This window comes from Chenopodium quinoa, unplaced genomic scaffold, assembly GCF_001683475.1.
Source record: "Chenopodium quinoa cultivar QQ74 unplaced genomic scaffold, ASM168347v1, whole genome shotgun sequence".
NCBI classification, from domain to species: Eukaryota; Viridiplantae; Streptophyta; class Magnoliopsida; order Caryophyllales; family Amaranthaceae; genus Chenopodium; species Chenopodium quinoa.
The window spans coordinates 773,440-790,548 of NW_018742412.1; the positions used below are offsets into that span (position 1 = coordinate 773,440).

Here is a 17,109-nt window from a genome sequence, read left to right on the forward strand (position 1 = left end):
TAACACCATAATTGAAATCTGGATTGAAAAACTGACCCAATATTAATATTTGAACGTTGATTTTTTTATTTTTCAAATGTGTGATCATCAGTATAACCCTACATTTTCATGTGATTATCATATCAAATAATTCCAAAAACCTACAATAAATACTATGAAATCGAATTCGAGTAGATTAATCAAGTAATTTCCTTGTTTATAAGCGTTGATGTTTTAAATTGTATCCGTTGATTGATTTACCACAATGTGAAAATTTTGATTAGTGCAAGTACATATATGATTTCCAATTTCGTGTGTGAGATATTTGGATGTATGAGTGGAGAGGTAAAAAGAAATGGATTCACCGTGGTAAAATGGTAAAATGTTAAGTGTTAGGATAAGATTTGGCCTAAGCTAAAGCTAGGATAACTACTTATGATTTTGGGACGTTTTAGAAAGGAAGATACATGTTTCCCTTTTCCTGTTAAACACTTTTTGACAGGCAGTTCAGTCATCCCTTTTGGTGTATATATGTGTTGCTATGTCCTTTGGTTAATACCTTGCGGGTAAAGGACAACTCCTTAACTAGTACAAAATTATATGTTATTATTATTATTATTATTGTTATTGTTATTGTTATTGTTATTGTTATTATTATTATTATTATTATTATTATTATTATTATTATTATTATTAACATTCGAAGAATTTTGCAACACAAAATTATATGTTATAATTATATCAGATAAAAATCAAAATCTATCATCCCGTTATTTGTAATTATCTTTAATAAAACTGTTTATACTAATACATACTAATTATCTTTTTAAAAAAAGATACATTTAGTGTAATTGCATATGTAAAGATAAAATTGGACTACCTATAAATAAAACCAAAAAAAATATTGGAGTAGTGTAAAAAGCAAAAAAAAAAAAAAAAAAAAAAAAAAAATTGGGGGATGGGAAATGCAGCTGTTGGGAATCGAACATAGAACCAAAGGTAGTGAGTAGGTGTAAACCAATTGAGACAGTCATCGACCGTGGTATAATTATGAAACAAATATTATTTATATTATGGAACTGTTGCTTTGCACTCTCATTCTCATTTGCAATATTCAATAAATATTTTAATTGAAAGGGTATATTCCTACGCATGGGGGTTATATAAAAACAGACTTCACAAATAACTTGTTCACCAACATCATCCACACATAGATATTCATCCAAAATGAGTTCCCTTGCCCCTTCAAATCTTAACCCTAATGGTATCCCTTCCATACTCGGTCCACCACGTAGGAAAAGGAAGGCTTTCGGGCGTCACAACCTCTTGGAGCAGTTAGCGCGTGGCATGAGGGTCGGTGGAAGAAAAAGCCGCGCTAGACTGCCGTCTCATCGTTCTGTTCCTGACCTCATTGAAGATCCTGTACATGACCTTACGAAACCAAAAGGAATTGTTGCCGAAGAGATGGTTGATGTTGCCGAAGAGAACAAGGACGTCGTTGCTGCTGTTGAAGAAAACAAGGACGTCCTTGCTGATGCTGAAAAGAACAAGGACGCTATTGATGCCGTAGAAAACAAGGACGATGTTGCTGATTAGGAGAAGAAGGACGTCGCTGGTGCTGAACAAAAGAAGCATGTTGCTTCTTAAGGTGTTATTGTTGAGATAGAAGATGACGAACTTGATGTTGTGGTTGTCATGGAAACTCCTATAGAAAAAATGTTATTTGTAACGCCTTATTAGTAACTGGTGCATGTTATGCTAGTTACGAAAGCATTAATAGTAACCGACTAAGATAATGCCAGTTACAAAATTCATGACAATAGTAACCGGCGTAGTAAATGTCAGTTACTAATACGTGTTTATCATTGTTTGAAGTTTTATTAGTAACTGACTAAATAACTGTCAGTTACAAATATTAAGTCAAAGAAAATTTGACTTAAAAGTTTGTAACTAGCTTACAAACACCAGTTACAAATATTAAGTCAAAGAAACGTTGACCAAAACACTCGTAACTAGCTTACAAACGCCAGTTACAAATATTATATCAAAGAAACTTTGACCAAAAAGTTTGTAACTAACTTATAAACGCTAGTTATAAATATTAAGTTATTAGAAACAATTATTTATTTATTTTTTTAAAGAAAGGAAACAATTTCTCGTTTGAACCGGTGGCAATTAAAAAAAACCACCCTACCTTTTACTTCTATTTCTCCTTTCTTTTTTCATTTTTGACCATTCACACTCTTTCGAAACTCCTCCTCTTTCGAAACCTCTCATCATCATCCTCCAGGCCTCTACCACCGCTGTCACCTATAACGTCGACTATGGTTCCCACTTTCACTCCTCCATCACTTTCGTCACTGCAACCGCCACCGTTCTCTCTACATTATTATCTTAAATTAGCTTCACAACCATGAGAACTTCCTGCCTAGATTTCCCTCCGTCACTGCTGCGAGAAGCTCAAGCCACCTGCACCGGAACCCCCTCCGTCACTACCGTCACCTGCCCTAGAACTCTCTCCACCGTTTCCTCTTAATTTTTCTCTTAAATTAGCAGCGAGCAATAGAGAAGGATCCTGAAAACTCCGTGGTTGGATTTGATGCTTCAGATCTTAGGATTTATAAAAATTGGGTTCATGGAATCCGGTTTTCCATCAAAAGCAGCCGCAGGTATATAATTGTTTTTTGGGGTTTTGTAATTTGGGTTTTTTTTTTATATTTTAAATATGGGTTACTTTACATTTATTGAAATGTTTCTATTTAGGGTTTAATTGAGTTTGACACTCGATTTTATGTTGTTGTTGCTACCTTTGATTTGTTTTAATAATGTTGTTGTCTAGTTCAGACCTTCCGATGATTTATCAATTTATCGTTAATTCTTTTGATGCTATGATGCTGTTAAGCGAAGACGCCTAAGAGTTCTTTTGTGATATTTTGAGTGTTTGTTGGGTAGTAAGTCTAGTAACTAAAAATTAATGTATAGTTGGTGTCTGTGAATGCCTGAGTGGTGGTGAGTAGATCCAGCAACTCTGTAATAATATGTTTTTGTTACATTAAATGAATTTACCAGTCAACCTACACCTAGATTCTGGAGTATAAAGATCAGTTGGTATCATATGTTACATATAACTGAACCTATGTGTAATTGACCCTTTATCGTAATCCAGTTTGAGGCTTTAGCTATTCAGTTAGCCAAAAGGGAAGGAGAATTGCTTCATGAAAAGGAGGAGGTGAAAAGGCTAGCATACTTTTTGAAGCAGGTATGCTTTTATTTTATTTTTTTCTGAGCAAACTTTAGTTTCACTTTTTCGTACTCATCATGCATTATTAAGTGGAAGAGGCAAAAAGACATTGAGTTGCCAAGTATAATGCTTTCCTTTGGTATTTTTCATCTGCTGCTTTTTTACCGTAGGTGCTCTTGGCATGTGCACTCTTTGTTTTTGTGTATGATATTCCTATGAGGGTTTTTCCAGCTCTGTTTTCTCCCCGGCCAAGATATTATCTTGCTTTTGTCTGAGACATTTTCAAGTGTGTACGCCAGCTATGACTTGACCATATTAGAGTCAGCTAGTGATGAAGTTATTCATTGAGCTATTATGTGGGGAAGTTTTCTATAATAGCCATAGGTAGTAGTATTATAGCGATAAAACATATGCATGTGCATCAATACCTCTGCAAGTAAATAGAACTACCTTGTACAGGTGTATGAGTTCACTATGACCGTGAACTTGGCTGTATATTAAGTGGTAACCATAAAGCCTAAACTGCAACATCTTAGAAATCAAATCTAAAATTCATAACTGAAGCTCAGAATTGAATTTAAAACTGAAATTCAGAACTGAGATAAGTTTGAAATTCAGAACTGAAGCTCAAAACTGAAATTCAGAACTGAAATCAGTTTGAAATTCAGAACTAAAGCTCAAAACCGAAATTCAGAACTGAGACAAGTCTGAAACTCAGAACTAAAATCAGTCTGAAATTCAGAATTAAAGTTTAGAACTGAAATTCAGAACTAAAATTAGTTTGAAATTCAGAACTGAAGCTTAGAACTGAAATTAGTCTTAACTTCAGAACAGAAGCTTAGACCCGAAATTCAGAAATTTGAATCCCTTTATTAATAAATGTGGTTGCTGTGATTCCCGGAACACGTTTTATTAAGTACTAGATACATCTTATTGTAATGAATACATGAAAGAGAGAACAAAGGTGAAAGAAAAAAGGACTAAACAATATAAAGGGAAATCTGTTTATCAGCCACAAGTTGATAGCCTTCTGTCTGCTGCTCCCGCTGATAAATATGTATGAAATAAGTAGTGCAGTAGGTCATATAGGGGTGATTGTGCGTTTTTCTTTCTAATTTTCATGTGCGTTTCGATATATATATATATATATATTGTTCATGTGGATCTCAACTCCCTTTCAGGGTTAGGAAGTGTAACGTAGAGTCCATATACTCCCTTTCAGGGTCGACCTGTCTGCACTTTGGTCAGGTTGTATCAACACGGGTATGGCTAAGTCAAATGGTAAATCCTAGCATCAAAACTGCTTGATATATACCAGAAAGCTCAGGACATGGGCCTCATATTTATATTGATTAGACAAGGTTGGGCCATTAATCTTGACTCAGGGGGCAGATGACTTCTTATTGTCCATACTTTATATAGTTGTAGCTAGCTATTTGCTATATGTGTAGCTTGTTTTACTTATTAGTTTTGTTTGTATTTTAATTGAGGGGTTCTATATAGTACTATACTTTTCATATAAGTGTGTTTTTATTTTCAAATTGAAGGGTTCTATATAGTACTAGAGGAACAGTTGGATTTTCCTATTCTCTATGCTTCTGCAAAAGAAGGATGGGCATCATCAGAGTACACCAAGATCCCCGCTGAAGAAGCTAAGAATATGTCGAATTTGCTTGATAACACAGCGAATCTTGATGCTCCTTTCCAGATGCTGGTTTGTATTTGAATATGCATTACTAGAAACTTTCTTGGATTGTGATTTGGGGTGGCCTGCAGATTTAGTCTTCTTTACTGATGAGGTAATACATTGATCACACGTAATGATCTAAGATATTTGTAACTTAATTATATTAATATTTATCTTTTCTTGAAGGTTATGACTTTTGCAAAAAATGCGGATAATGAGTTGGTGCAAACCAAAGAGAAAGCTAATAGTTGCGCACCGAATGTGCTAATTATGTAATGAGATATATATGTATGAGATAATACCTTTCATAGCGATTGCAAGGGAAATTTGAAAGAGGTTAGTGATTAATTTACCTTTCTTTGCAAGCTAAAATGCTTTATATGAGTTTTGGTTGATGTTTTATTTTAATAAAGTATTATAGACACGTATTTTTTTTAATATTTGAAGGAGTATTTGGCAAGACTTGCAGCCTACAACGATGTTGAATTAGATGAGATTTGAGAACAATGCGCTAAGTTTTTTAGGCTTAATTTGTTGTTGAAAGACTAGTTATCTTATTAATCACTGTTATGATTAGTCGCGTTTAGCTTAATAAAACAATGTAACACTTTTCTATATATCTACTTTTATTTAGCTTATTGATTGTCATTACATTTTTAAATTATAAATCAATGTTCTTTTTTTTTATTCAAGTTTTAATTGTTTTTTGGAAAGTACAGTTAATTTTGTTGCACTGTACTGTTGTGGATGAATAATTCAACATCTGTGGAATTATTTGGAGTGTTTGTATTGTATGTTGTGGGTGATTTTAAGTTATATGAGTGTATTCGGAGTACGTGTTTTGTTGGTTGAATTGTAACAGGTTGAACCCATTTGACGATAGGATGTTTGGTAGGATATATTACCATTCTTATATTCGAATCAAATATTTATTAAAAAAAATTATTTATTTATTTGTAACTGGCATAATCTAATGCTAGTTACTAATAATATGTTTTTTTAAAAAATAAAAATATATATTTGTAATCGGCGTTAAGATTTGTCAGTTACTTATAATACCCTAATTATAACTAGCGTAACTTAATGCCAGTTACAAATAATATGCTTTCTACCTTGGAAAATAGACTTTTTGTAATTGGCGTTAGGGTAAGCCAGTTACGAATAGTACATTATTTGTAACTAACATTAGTCAGTTACGAATAATTTTTACTAGTTGTAACGGTGGCATTCGCAACCAACAATGCCAGTTATAAAAAGTCAATTTCGCTAGTTACAAATAGAACTTTTTCTACTAGTAATGCTAAGCCAGAGCCTGTTGATAAGAAAGGGCCAAAGTTTAGGAAGGAAAGGCTCGGAGTGTATACTCTAAAGATCTCGTTCAGGATTCGCAGCCTAAACGACTACGATCCAGGGCTCGAGTATGAGCTTAGGATTAATGAAACTTTCTTGAAAATTTACTATGACTATGCTAGGAGGGTGGACTGTCATTCGGATGATATTACTATAAGAAATGCTCGTGGGATCGTTTATTGTACTCACAATCCAATTGTGGCTGGGATTGTGAATGGGGCTGTCTTGTGGGTTCGTGGCTGACAGGGTAAAGTCGTATCCCCTAATAAAAAATAATTACCTAAATCCTCTAACTAAAGTAGATAGGGAAGTAGGGTCGAACTCCACAGGGAAACAGGTCTTTTTACTTCTAATTAATTATTATAATCTAAATTATCTAAGTAACCAATATTTTTATGAATAAAATCTAAACTACGGAGAATAAGGTTGAAATAAATAAAGTAGGGAGAAAATCAAATATTAAAAGGCGTAGGGCATAGGTTCACTAATAAACAATATTCCAGGGCAAATCATAATAAGCAATCATCAGGCATTGGTTAATTAGATTATAAAGGGGTTTCGCTACGTATTATAATCACAAAGTTAATTTACCGGTATTAAATCTCATCTGTCGAATCTCGCCTGAACCATTTATAAATTAATCCGCCTATTGAAACTAAGCCTAAACATCAATTCTCATCTGTCGAATCTTGAATTAATATTGCTAAACTCATACAATTAAATCTAGCCAAACCTAATTGCATAGCATTTAATCAATCAATAGGAAATCAACCAAGCATTGATAATTAATAAACACAAAACTACCCCTTCATATCATTTATTAGATCCCCATAAACCCTAGAAATTAAACTACTCACAAATCATCATGACTAAACTAATCAAGTAAATAAATAAAATCATAATCAAGAAAACAAATAAAATAACTGAAATTAAAAGGGAAGAAATTGTTACCAAAAATAAATCTGGAATTAAAGGAAGTATTAAGAACAAAAGTATAGAGAGAATTTAAGAGAGAGAAAAATACTAAGTAGAGAGAGAAAGTCTAAGAAAGAAGGTAATCTAATAATTCCGTACAAAATCGTATTTAAACGTTTTCTAAAACAAGAATTAAAACTAAACTTAATAAGGCCTTCCAGAAACGCGCGCCCGATCAGGCGAAGGGCCGCCCGATCGGGCGCGCCTTTTTCTTTGCGTTCTTCCCAAGCAGCATCGCCCGATCGTGCTAGATGCTCGCACGATCAGGCGCGCCTTAGCATGCACAACACTATGGTTTGCCGCGCCCGATCGGGCTAGAGGTTGCCCGATCGGGTCTTTGCTCCTCTTGAGGCTTGGACTTTGATTGGGCTAGATTTCTCGGCCCAATCTGGGTTTCCCTCTCGGGTCTCGAATACTTGGTCCAAAAGCCTCGGGATCCCAATTACCGAGCCCTTAATCACCAGCTCTCACCGATCCTGGGCTCCAAAAGTGGTCCCGTCCTTCTAGCTTCCGTAGTTGATCCATAAAGCCCGGGAAAATACTCCAAGAGTGCAATTTCCTGTAAAATACAACTAAAACTACGAAAAAACTAGAACACACAAATTAGTAATAAAAGTGGCCCAAAAGAGCCAAAAACACTACTAATAACGACCAAGGGACGGGGGTAAAACACTATATAAAATGGAAATATCAAACTCCCCCAAGCCAAACCTTTGCTTGTCCCTAAGCAATGAGCTCATCAATGAACATATAAAACATACTTCACCCCAATAATCAAATCAAAAACCAACGATTCAAGGCAAATCTAATGAACATGCTTCAACATCAATCAATCTTATTCATCTAATCACCCTTCCTCCCCAACAATTGTCAAGTAGAGCAAACCACAAGAGCATATAGAATTCAAGACTAGTGCTCACACACTCAACTCTCATTTATGTGGAGAGTAAAGGATGTAGTCGATCGCTCTCCAACCAACCCCTTTAATGTGAACAATGCCCTCCCAACTCAAACTCTCGTGTGTATAAAAACATTGAACGCTCATCCTACTAGTCGACTCGAAATATGCCAAGTCATAACTTGCATTGATAAACAACACTTTCACATTTACATAACTTCTATGCACAAGGTCGGAAGGTCTTTAAAGCTTGTAATGTAAGGCTAAGGTAAAGGTAGGATAAATTTGGGATTATATGAGAGAAAAACTATGCATTAAGGGAGCCAAATCCTAATAAACCTGTTGGACTTAATAATTTTGATGATGACACAACCTCACTTACTTACAAACTAATAAGAGCTTGATTGTTTAAGTGTGTACTCAGTTACGAAGACTAGGAGAATGAAGTGTCTTGTAAAAATACCATGAGGAACAAGAAGGCCAGAAGCAGAGCTAGCCATAGAGAAGAGTTCCCTCACAGGGACTGGCGCTTCAGAAATGAAGACTGGAGAAGAGAAGTTCCTTCCGAGTAACAGAAGCCTCGGAGTAGAAGCTTCATCAGAGAAACATGAAGACTAAATATTTTATATATCTTAGGATTTATGTAAGTATAAGAAAGTTAGTTACACTCGAAAAATCAGTATGGAATTGGTCTTAGGATAAAATATTGTGCATGCTAGTTTTTAGGAAAACTGTTGCAATTTAAATTTTATCTTTTTCTTAAATTAAAAAGATTTTGTTTTCTTTTTCTGAGTTTCGGAAAATGTTTTTGACAAAATAAAATCTCCACGTTTTCTCTAAACTTGCGGCCTACTCTCCCATGTTCTTCTTCTAGACATGGTCTTGCACATTGAGGTGTTCATGGTCCCTTAATTTTAGGGACATGATCTTCTTAGTGGGTATGAGAAGTGGCGTAATGGATTTGCTGCACAAAGAAGTTTTTCCTAAACAAATTTTGGTCTATAAATAGTTGTTGATTTCAGATGGAAAAACTCACCCTTTGCTCACATAAGTTTTCATCTTTTATTCGAGTTAAGAGTCCAATTCCATACAAGTCTATTAGAGTGTTCAAAATGTTCTTATACTAGAGTTTGTTTTTCTTTCGAGTTGTAATTGGGAATGGGGAAGTTCGAGTGAACGTTTGTGTATGAGAAAGAGAAGAGAGAGAGAGAGAAGAGAAAGAGAAGAGAAAGAGAAGAGAGAAGAGAGAAGTGAGAAGAGAGATAGAGAAGAGAAGAGTAACAAGTTGGGTGACTTGTTCCTGAGGGTCTCAAGTTCGTAGAGGAACTTGAGTTTGAGTCTTTAACTTGAGTGAGAAGATTCTTTTCCCAAAATCCCAAGTGGTCGTGGTTTTTCTCCTTGTTAGGGCCAAGGAGTTTTCCACGTAAAATCTCTCTTGCATTCTTTAGTTCCTTTAGATTAATCTCTCAGTTCCTTTAGCTAACTTAAGTTTAATTCCTGAAAAAGTTAGGCTAAATTCTCATACTACAATTCAACCCCCCCTTCTTGTAGTATTCATTAAAACAACAAAACCCATGATCAAAATAATGATGATCATACATCTCCATAAACATAACCAAATCCAACAAAAACCACCAAATACAACTCTAATCATCATAAACAATCCCAACACTCACAATAATCACTCATAAAAATATGATAATGTAGAACTTTGAGTGAAAAACAAACCTTGAACTCATTCTTTTTTTTCTTTTTTTTTTCATTTCTTGAACAACCTTCAAATAGAATACTTGAGCATTAATTTTTTTTCTTTTGCTATTTTTTTTCTTTTTAACTCATATTGGAAATTTCAACTTTGAAACACAACATCAATATTTTTTAATAAAAAATCAAAGAACAATCACTCTTCTTTTATTCCCACATTGTGTAAATAATATGCACACCACAACTCCCTCACCTCACTAACTAAAAGCTCCCCCAAGCCAAGCTTGGGACTAGTAACCAATGAGGCTCAAATAGGCTTGTAATGTGGCTAAATAATCAATAAAAGGGCACAAGCAACAACATGGGTAACAAGAAGGGAACAAATGTATCTAAATACTCTGAAGGCTACCTAAAAGAATGAACGTCTTCGTCCTCCTCATGTGCATAATAATAAGTCATGAAACACTACTCATAGTTGCAAATCAATACTCAAATTCATTGTCATACCAGGAATTATGGAACTATCACACATTTCCTAACCAAATCAACTAGTCAAGCACTATATTCACAAGTAGTTGGGCAAGATTGACTCATGTTTAGGAATCCAAGCAATTAAACTTCAAATCATGACCAACAAATTCACAATGCTCATTATCAATAACCAAGAATCAAAACAAATTTTTCTCAAGTACGGGGCACAGGGACGTATGATTCATAATTCATTGGAACGTATTTTTGAATTTTTTTATTTTTCAATTTTTTTGTATTTTTCATATATAAGAAAGCAATAAAAACTACACTAGGAAAGAAAATAAAAAGAGAAAGGGAAGAGAATTACCAAGTGAAAGAACACCCTCCAAGCCAAATCAAGCAATGCCCTCATTGACTTGGGAGAGTAGCCTACTCCTCATCCTCATCCATCCTCGAATAGCCCCCGCCGTGGCTAGAACCGGCTCCTCCATGGCTAGAGCCACCACCTCCATACCCCGAACCACCTGCAAAGTAGTTAGGGTCCACATTCCCCCAAGCCCACCAAAAGGTACATCGGTCCCATAACCATGGACCGATGAGTAGTCGATGTAGGTACCAAAGGCACTTGGGTTCGTATATCCACCCTGCGGATATTGGAACCAATCAGGGACAAGTGAACGGGGGGAATAGCCCCCCGACGGGCGTAGTCATCATACATGGGGTATAAACCCCTCCCTAGGTTCCTCTCCACATGACCTACCCTTCTATCTAGAGACCCTACTCTAGCATCCAAATCCCTAACCAAACCCTCAACTCTCCCTTGCCCCATCTCAATCCTATCCAATTGGCTCCTAAAAGCCGAGAAGTCATAAGGGGCGTTAGGGTCTATGTTGTAGTTGGTAGAGGAAGTGGGGATATTGTATGTAAAGGGTTGAGGTGGTGGATAATGTGGTGAATGGTGAGGAGGTGAGTGGTCAATGGAAGAGTGATGGGGTTGAGGTGAAGGGTGAGGTGGTTGCACCTCACCTTGACCGTTAAGCTCAAAAGTGTAAGAAGGCTTCCCCTTCTCAAATTTGGTCAAGGTGGGGTGGGGTAAAGTGAAAGCATTATCCCTCCTACCCGATTCCCATTGAATCATCCACCAAGTCTCCCCTCCCATGACATTAACCCAATTAAGGCAACCTAGGTAGGGTAGATCCATAATAGTTGGGCCGGCTACCTTACCATCATCGTTAGGGACAAAGCTAAGGTGTTTGACCGCTATTTGTGTAACTAGGCCACCAAAATAAATGGGTACCCTAGACCTACCCGCCTCGGCCGCGTTGGCCACCCGTTGGAAGTGGTTGGCCATTTTATGGACTATATTGAGCTTTTCACTCCTAGGGATCATGTATGACCCTAGTAATTCAAGATCATCCCGCCTAACATTGGCGGGTTCATGCCTTCCAAAAATGGTAAGGCCAACAAACCATTGCCAAATCTTTGGCACGGGATGTTGTATCCAAGTACCTTTAGCGTGTTAGAGGTTCAAGTTAGGATCCCCCATAAGGGATTGATAGACAACGACAATGTTGTCTTGGGGTGGTTCAAGAGGCCTATCCGATTTCAACTCAAAAATTTTACCAAACTCTTTCAATGTCAATTTAATATCATTATTGAATAACCAAAATTGAACATGAGAAATTAAGGCATTTGATTTTATGAAATTAAAACTAGAAACGAATTCTAAGGTTAAATAATCATAAGTATCGTAATGCATGTTAAAGAAACCGCTCATGCCAACTCCTTTGAATAATTTTTCTACATGCTTATCAATTCCCAGTCTAATAAGGGTAGGGTGATGAATGAAACGAGTGGGAATTATCTGCCTCGTGATGAGGTTAAGCATCCTCTATTTTTGCTCTTGGGTGGTGATGGCCACCCTCTCCCATCCCGGAATTTGCAAGTCCGGGTCAATTCTCGCCTCTTGGTTCCTTGAGCCTTCCCCCCTCACCGTTCTTGACCTCTTGAAAGCCATTGATGGTGGAAAGAATAGGAATTGAGTGGTTTCTCTCTCTTAGGGTTTAGAAAAAGTTGAGAGAAAATGGTAGAAATTGGGTTTAGATTGTAGAGAAAGGTGAAAGGATTAGAAATATGTAAAAAATTTTGAGTTTTGATGGAAGGATTGGAGAGGATCTTGAAGAATAAGTGAGTTTGAAGGTATAAAAATGGAGGTTTTAGAGAGAGAAAGTAAAGGAGAAGAAGATGGAGTAAGAAGGAAATGAGGAAAGAAAGAAGAAGAAAAATATAAGGGGACGGCCAAAAGTAGGCGCGCCCGATCGGGCGAGCCTCGCCTGATCAGGCGGATCATTTGGAATTCCAGAATTGAAGTTGCGCGCCCGATCGGGCGCGAACACGAACGAAAAATTCGCCCTATGGCTCGCCCGATCGGGCGAGCATCGCCCGATATATCTTTTCCTTCACTCGATTTGCGCCCGGTCGGGCAACCTTGCCCGATCGGGCGAAATTTGCTCGAGTTTGTGACTGAACTTGCGCGCCCGATCGGGCGAAATAAGGCTCGATTCCAGCTCTTTTCTCGCGCCCAATCGGGCAGCCACGCCCTATCGGGCGAGAGGAGGCATGAATTTTAACCTCCCTTGCGCGCCTGATCGGGCCCGTGCCCAGTCGTTTCCTTTGCTTTTCTACGTCTTCAAATTCTTCTAAGTCTTTTGACCTCTTAAACCTTAACCTGTACAAAAACACTTATAAACGGTAAAATTTCACTCTCCTCGCCTCTCTAAAGTAAAAATAAAATAAAAATAAAACTAGTCTAGAAAGCAAGAAATACGGGTTGCCTCCCGCAAAGCGCTGGTTTATCTAGGTCCCGCACGACCCTCTTACCACAGTGAAACTCAGAGTGAATTGGAACTACTTAGGGGAAGTATATCAACCGCACCGATTGTAGCCCCCTCATGATATTGCTTGAGTCTTTGGCCATTAACCTTGAACTCGTTACCATATTCGTCGAAAACTTCCACAGAACTGAATTTGTTGGCCCTTTTTACGATAAAAGGACCCGACTACCTTGACCTTAACTTTCCTGGGAAAAGTTTAAGTCGTGAGTTGAATAGTAACACTTTATCACCCTCTTTGAATTCTCTCGGAAGGATCATCTTGTCGTGCCACTTCTTCGTCTTCTCTTTGTAGACTCGAGCACTATCATAGGCCGTCAACCTAAACTCATCGAGTTGATTAAGTTGAAGTAACCTCTTTTCCCCCGCTAGTTTGGCATCTAGATTGAGCTCCTTAATAGCCCAATATGCCTTATATTCCAATTCAACCGGGAGATGACATGCTTTTCCATACACGAGTCTATACGGAGTAGTACCTATAGGGGTCTTGAATGCAGTTCTGTATGCCCAAAGAGTGTCGTCCAACTTGTCACTCCAATCTTTCCTTGATTTTGACACCACCTTCTCTAGAATGGCCTTGATCTCGCGGTTGGAAACCTCGACTTGGCCATTAGTTTGGGGGTGGTAGGCTAAACCTGTCCTATGGTAGACACCATACTTTTTGAGGAGGGTGTCCAACTTCCGTTCATGAAAGTGAGATCCTCCGTCACTTATTATAGCTCTAGGTACACCAAATCTTGGAAATATTGTCTTCTTAAAAAGTTTGTGGACGACCTTGGCGTCATTGGTAGGAGTGGTGATGGCTTCAACCCACTTGGATACATAATCTACGGCGACAAGAATATAACGGTTCCCTTTTGAAGAAGGGAACGGTCCCATGTAATCGACACCCCAAACGTCAAAAATCTCAACTTCTAGAATTCCAGTTTGGGGAATCTCATGCCTCCGTGAGATGTTGCCAGTCCTCTGGCAAGAGTCACAAGCCTGCACAAACATGTTAGCATCTTTAAACATTGTAGGCCAGTAAAATCCTGACTCATTAATCTTGGCCACCGTTTTAGTGGGGCCATGATGACCTCCATATGGTGAGGTGTGGCAACTAGTAAGCATACCGTGGACTTCCCATTCGGGAACACACCTGCGAAATAAGCCATCTGCACACTCACGAAACAAAAAAGGATCATCCCAAAAATAATGTTTAACATCAGAAAGGAATTTCTTTTTTTGTTGGTAGGACAAGTTAAGAGGTAGAGTACCACCCACTAAATAATTGGCGAAGTCTGCATACCATGGGTGTTGCTCTGCAACTGCATATAGGTTGTCATCAGGGAAAGAATCATCTATAGGTAGAGAATCCTTACCCTCATCATACCTGATACGTGACAAGTGGTCTGCCATTACGTTCTTTGCTCCCTTTTTATCTTTTATTTCGATGTTGAAATCTTGGAGCAAGAGAACCCACCGGAGTAGCCTTGGCTTTGATTCCGCCTTAGCTATCAAATATTTCAAAGCTGTATGATCAGTAAAAACAATATTTAGAACCAACAAGATATGATCTAAATTTTTCTAAAGCATAATAATAGCAAGAAACTCCTTTTTCGTGGTGGTATAGTTGACTTGGGCTTCATACAAGCTTTTGCTAGCATAATAAATAGCATGCAAAACCTTGTCCTTCCTCTGTCCGAGCACGACTCCTAGTGCAAAGTCACTTGCATCACACATGATCTCAAAAGGAAGGTTCCAATCGGGAGCACATATGATGGGTGCCGATATCAAAGCCTGCTTAATCCTGTTAAAAGCCTCAAGACACTCGTCAGTAAAAATAAATGGGGCATCCTTGAGCAAAAGCTGTGTTAGTGGTTTAGCAATTTTAGAAAAATCTTTTATAAAGCGGCGATAAAACCCCGCATGACCCAAGAAACTTCTAACTCCCTTAACATTAAATGGGGGAGGTAATTGCTCAATCACTGTTATTTTAGCCTTGTCTACTTGTATCCCTTATCAGATACAATGTGACCTAGGACTACTCCCTCTGTCACCATAAAGTGACATTTTTCCCAATTAAGGACTAAGTTGCACTCTTCACATCTTTTCAAAAATTTAGCGAGATTAATTAAACATGAATCAAATGAAGAACCATATACGCTAAAATCATCCATAAAGACCTCCATAATAGACTCTATGAAATCAGAAAAAATGCTCATCATACAACGTTGAAAGGTAGCGGGTGCATTACATAAACCAAAGGGCATTCTACGATATGCAAAAGTGCCATAAGGGCATGTAAAGGTAGTCTTTTCCTGATCTTCAGGGTGAATCGGAATTTGGAAAAATCCCGAATACCCATCCAAATAGAAAAAGAATTTGTGATTGGCTAACCTCTCAAGCATTTGATCTATAAAGGGAAGAGGGAAGTGATCCTTTTTAGTGGCGATATTTAATCTACGATAGTCTATGCACATACGCCACCCTGTTACAGTTCTAGTGGTAATTAATTCATATTTTTCATTTGTTATCACAGTCATCCCACCCTTCTTTGGTACTACCTGCACAGGACTTACCCATTTGGAGTCAGAAATAGGATAGATAATACCTGCATCAAGTAATTTCATCACCTCCTTCTTGACTACTTCCTGCATGTTGGGATTTAATCTTCGTTGGGGTTGAATGCAGGGCTTGTAATTTTCCTCTAAATGTATCCTGTGCATACAAAAGTCAGGGCTAATACCCTTGAGATCATTAATACTGTACCCTATTGCCTTCTTATGGGGTTTTAGAACCCCTAGAAGTTAGGAAGATTGTAGGTCAGTGAGTGCAGTACTGATGATCACGGGGTGTAGTTCCTGTTCATCCAGAAAAACATATTTTAAATGAGAAGGGAGAGGTTTTAGCTCAGGTTTCTTGACCTCTGTAGGTTTTGATTCCTGAACTAAATTTACTACCTTCATTGTTTCCTTGGGGCTTAACTCTTTTAAGGAAAGAGCCTTTTCAATACCCTGTACCTCATTACCCCAAACGCTTGCATTGTCGCTAGATAAATTCCCGCAGAGAACTTCCTCTAAGGGATCCTTCGCAAAAACCTGTGGCAAGCTATCATCACAAATATCATCCATTATATCAATTATATCAATGTAGCAACAATTCTCCTCTAACATAGGCCCTTTTAAAACCTTCCCTAAGTTGAAAGTAATATTATCGGCACCTACAGAAAGGGTTAGTTTACCATTTTTAACATCAATAATCGCTCCTGCATTATGGAGGAAAGGCCTACCTAATATAATGGGTATTTGTGTGTCCTCTGCCATGTCTAAAACAACAAAATCAACAGGAATGAAAAATTTACCAACTCTGACAGGTACGTCCTCTAAAATACTTAAGGGGTATTACCGAACGATCTGCCATTTGCAAAGTTATATTAGTAATTTTTAATTCTCCCATATTTAATTTAGCGTAGATAGACGATGTCATGACACTGACACTAGCACCCAAATCACACAAAGCTTTATCAATAAAAACATTCCCAATGTGACAAGGGATAGAAAAACTACCGAGATCCTTTAATTTAGGAGGGGATTTGTTTTGCAATAAAGCGCTACATTCCTCCGTGAAAGCTACAGTTTCTACTTCATCAAAGGCCCTTTTTCTAGTCAGAATGTCTTTCATAAATTTAGCATAAGCAGGAACTTGAGTGATTAAATCAGTGAAAGGAACTGTTACCTGCAGGTTTTTCACAACCTCTAAAAACTTACCGAATTGTTTATCAAACTTACTCTTCAGTTGTCTATTAGGGAATGGAAGTTTGATAACCGGGCTCTGCACATCTCCTCCCTTATCCTGCGATTTACCCTTCACAGAAACATTAGTAGGGTTAGTATCTATTTGTAGCCCTGCAAGGCTAGTAGGATTAGCGTTT

At 37.6% G+C, this 17,109-nt stretch overlaps 1 long non-coding RNA gene across 2 annotated transcripts; it reads left to right on the forward strand.

The window, feature by feature from the left end:
• Positions 1-2,072: 2,072 nt before the first annotated feature.
• LOC110706245 lies at positions 2,073-5,564 on the forward strand. Of its 2 annotated transcripts, XR_002508290.1 has the most exons (6): positions 2,073-2,648; positions 3,146-3,238; positions 4,402-4,581; positions 4,768-5,019; positions 5,094-5,243; positions 5,355-5,564. It is a non-coding gene; the product is annotated as an uncharacterized LOC110706245 (long non-coding RNA). The 2 variants fall into 2 exon arrangements; XR_002508285.1 differs by lacking the exon at positions 4,402-4,581 and having other exon boundaries at positions 2,081-2,648; positions 5,355-5,561.
• Positions 5,565-17,109: the final 11,545 nt, after the last annotated feature.